The following is a 4,517-nucleotide window of genomic DNA, read 5'->3' as shown; positions in this document are numbered from 1 at the left end:
CTTGTGCCCTTGATAGTTTATAAATTTTTATTTTGTCATATCTTGCCCTGTCCGATGTCTCCCCTCACCCACTTTTCTGTTGTCCGTCCCCCAGGGAGGAGGTCACATATAGTTCCTTATAATCAGTTTCCAAAGAGGAAATTCTTAATGGAGACTGCGTTTGGGGGTTGTTGTTCATTCTACTTGGCTATTCCCACACATCACAATGGAAATACTTGCTGGCAAGGAGGTTTATATTTGTTTATAACACTGAAGCTATTGGAGAAAGAACTCCAAGCTGCACTAGAGGCTTGGTGAAAAATGAGGCTTCAGGAGTTGGCAAGTACCACTGTAACTATTCTAACAAACCAAAGTAGCTCTGAAGGTGCCCATTCATCTATGCCAAGACATTTGGAAGACAGCAACTGTAAGAGATCAATATTCGTGCCCATTCTAAAGAAAGGTGACTCCACAGAATGCAGAAATTGTTGGACCAAATCATTAATAGCACACCCAGGTAAAATTTTGCAGAAGATAATTCAAAAAATAGCTGCTGTAGTACATCAACCACAAGCTGCCCAAATCAAGCTGGATTCAGAAGAGGATATGTCACTAGGAATATTATTGCTGATATCAGATGGATCTTGGCTGAAGGCAGAGAATACCAGAAAGAGACTTACTTGTGCCTTATTGACTCAGCAAAGGCATTTTCTTATGTGGACCATAATAAAGTATGGGTAGCACTGAGAAGAATGGAAATTCTAGAACACTTAATTGTATTCCTGCAGAACCTATACATAGACCAAGAGGACGTTATTCAATGAGAACGAGGTAATAGTGAGTGGCTTGAAATCAAGAAAGGTCTGTGTTAGAGTTGTATCCTTTCACCATATTTGTTCATTCACCCTGGTATATGCTAAGCAAACAATCCAAGAAGCTATACTATAGGAAGAATACAATATCAGGATTGAAAGAAGACTCATTAATGAAGAAAACAAAAATCCTCACAACTAGACCAATAAGCCATATCACAACAAACAGTAAAATGATATATGTGGTTAAAGATTTCCTTTTATATGAATTCAAAATTAATTCCTATGGGAGTGACACTCAAGAAATCAAATGGCATATTGCTTGTGAAAATCTGCCATGAAAGATCTTTTTAAAGTGTTATAAAGGGAACATGCCACTTTTCAGACAAGCCATGCTATTGTCCAAATCCTCATATGCATACCAAAGCTCAACAATGCATAAAGAAGACAGAAAAATCGATGCCCTTGAATTATACTTCTGGCAAAGAACATTAAGTATACCACAGCCTCCAGAAGAACCAATAAACGTTCATTAGAAGAAGTACAGCCAGAATTCTCCCTGGTAGGGAGGGTGGCAACTCTTCGTGTCACAGACTTTGAGCATGATGTCAGGAGAGGTTAGTCCTTGGAGGAGGACATCCTCCTTGGTAAAGTACAGGGTCAACAACAACAACAAAAAGATGAATATCCTTGAGGAGATGAACTGAAGCTCTAAATAGGATCTCAGATGTGCTGGACACAATGGACGGATGGACGGATTGTGACCAGAGCTGTATGAGCCCACAAGAAAATGATAAAAATAAATAAATAAAAGCAGAGATGCTGTAACAATAACAAAAACAACAAATTGACCTCAGACGTATTTGAACAATTTTAAGGATAATTCAAGACCAGGCAGTGTTCTGTCCCGCTGTGCAAGGGGTTCAGTGAGTAGGAGCCAATTGAACCGTTACTATGTCCCATGATGAGCCAACTCAACAGGAAGCAACCCAACGATCAGTCCCACGATTGTTTTAACGTTTGAACCCATTATTGCAGCCTCTGTGTCACTTCATGTTGTCGAGGGCCTTGTTCTTTTTCATGACCCCTCCATACTTCACCAAGAATAATGTCCTCTTGCAGTGACTGGTCCCTGATGATCACATGCCCACAGTACATGACAGTAAGTCTCCCCATCCCGGCTTCTAAGGAACATTCTAGCTGTACTTCTTCCAAGACAAATGCGTTCATTCTTTTGGAGGTCATGGTACCTTCAATATTCTTTGCCAACAACATAGTTCAAATGCACCCAATTTTTCTTTCTTTCTTTCAATCATTTTTATTGGGGGCTCTCACAGCAATGATAACATTCTATATATCAATTATATTAAGTATATTTGTACATATGTGGCCATAATCATTTTCTAAACATTTCCTTTCTATCTGCGCTCTTGGTATCAGTGCATCCAATTTTTCTTCAGTCTTCCTTACTCACTGTCCAATTTTCACATGCATATGAGGAAAATGGAAATATTTTTGGCTTGGGTAAGGTGTACCTTAGTGTTCAAAGTAACACCCTAGCTTTTCAACACTTTAAAGAGGTCTTATGCGACAGATTTACCGAAGGCAATGCATTCTTTGATCTCTTGACTGCTGTTTCCATACGTACTGATGTGGATCCAAGCAAGATGAAATTCTTGACAACTTCAATCTTTTCTCCATTTATTGTAATGTTACCTATTGGTCCAGTTGTGAAGATTTTTGGTCTTTTTTACGTTTAGCCTTGATCTTCATCAGCAAATGTTTCAAGTCCTCCTCACTTTCAGCAAGCGAGGTTATAATCGAAGGTTGTTAATAAGCATCCACTAATCCTGATGCCACATCCTTCTTCATACAATCCAGCTTCTCTGCTGATTAGCTCAGCATGAGATTGAATAAATACAGTGAGAGCATATAACCCTGTTCTCGCCTTTCCTGATTTTTAAATCATGCAGTATCGCCTTGTTGTGTTGGCACAGCTACCTCTTGTTCCATAGACAAGTTCCACATAAACACAATGAAATGTTCTCGAATTCTAATTCTTTTCAAAGCTATCCATGGTTTGTTGTGATCTGCACAGCAGAGTCAACAAAACACAAGTAACCATCTTTTTGGGGTTCTCTGTTTTGAGGCAAGATCCATCTGACATCAGCAATGATATACCTTCTTCTACATCCTTTTCTGAATCTGGCCTGAATTTCTGGAAGCTCCTGTCAATGTACACCTGCAACTGTTGTTTGGATGATCTTCAGAAAAATTTTACTTGGATATGATATCAATCATATTGTCCTCTAACTTGAGCATTCTGTCGGTCATTTTCTTTGGAATGGGTGCAAATATGGATCTTTTCCGGTCAGTTGGTCAAATAACTGTCTTCTAAATTTCCTGGCAAAGATGAGTGAGTGCTTCCAGTGCTTCATCAGCTTGTTGAAACATTTCAATTGGTGTTCCATCAATTCCTAGAGCCTTGTCTTGGGCTAATACATTCAGTGCAGATTAAACTTCTTCCTTCAGTACCTTTGGTTCTTTCTCATATGCTACCTCTTGAAATGATTAAATGCCCACTAGCCCTTTTTGGTATCATGACTGTATTTTTTTCCACCTTCTCTTGATGCTTCCTACATCATTCAGTGCTTTGCCCACAGAATCTTTCAATATTGCAACTCAAGGCTTGATTTTTTTTCTGTAATTCTTTCAGTATAAGATGTGCTGAATGGATTCTGCATTTTTAGGTTTTGAATTCTAAGGTTGGGCACATTTCCTTATAATATTTGACCTTGTCTTCTCGATCTGCCCTTTGAAAATTTTTTGTTCAACTCTTTGGCTTCATTATTTCTGCCATGTGCCTTAGCTGCTCTACGATTAAGAACAAGTTTCAGAGTCCTTTCTGACATTCAATCGAAATGTCCCTTTGACAAAGAATGTGATGCCCTTCCTCTTGAACTTGTCAGTCTTGTCATAGTAACCATATTGTTTCCTGAATCAAAATGACCAATAATAACCCATTTCAGCTCACTAGTGCCTAGGATATATATCATTAGGTGTTCCCTTTAGTTTTTGAAAACATCCAAATTTCCAAGATGCATATTTCATGCATTTCAAATTTTGAATATTAGTAGATTTTTGCAGCTACTTCTTCTGGCGTATCCCTCCTACTCCTGACCCAAGTCTCCTGGTTTTGGTTTGATGATGCTCAGTAATCTTGCTGTTGTTAGTGTCTGTCAAATTTGCTCTGATTCACAGAGACCTCAGGTGTGACAGAACGAAGCACTGCCTGGCCCTGGGCCTTCTTGTGATTGTTGGTATGTTTGAGTCTATTGTTGTGGATCTTGTGTTTTGATTAACCCTCTACTTCCCCTGATGGCACAGTGGTTAAAACACTGAGGTCACAGGTGGTAACCAAGAGGTTTGAACCCCCCAGCCACTCTGTGAGAGAGAGAGGTAGCAGTCTGCTTCCATGAAAGACACACGACCATGAAAACTCTCCAGGGGGAGTTCAACTCTGGCCTATAGAGTTACTACGAGTTAGAATTGAACTAGATTTGTTTTTTCCAATTCATTTTACCAAGCATTATGCTTTTTCCTGGTAATTGGGCTTTCCTCATGATGTGTCCAAAGTAAATAAGATGAAGTTTCATTGTCTTCACTTCCAAGGCATATTTTGGCTGTATTTTGTTCAAGACTGGTTTGTTCATCAGTTTTACCACA

This window comes from Echinops telfairi, unplaced genomic scaffold (assembly GCF_000313985.2).
Source record: "Echinops telfairi isolate 266 unplaced genomic scaffold, ASM31398v2 ScPeMD7_3533;HRSCAF=4204_0, whole genome shotgun sequence".
Taxonomy (NCBI): domain Eukaryota; kingdom Metazoa; phylum Chordata; class Mammalia; order Afrosoricida; family Tenrecidae; genus Echinops; species Echinops telfairi.
This window is presented reverse-complemented; position numbering follows the sequence as displayed.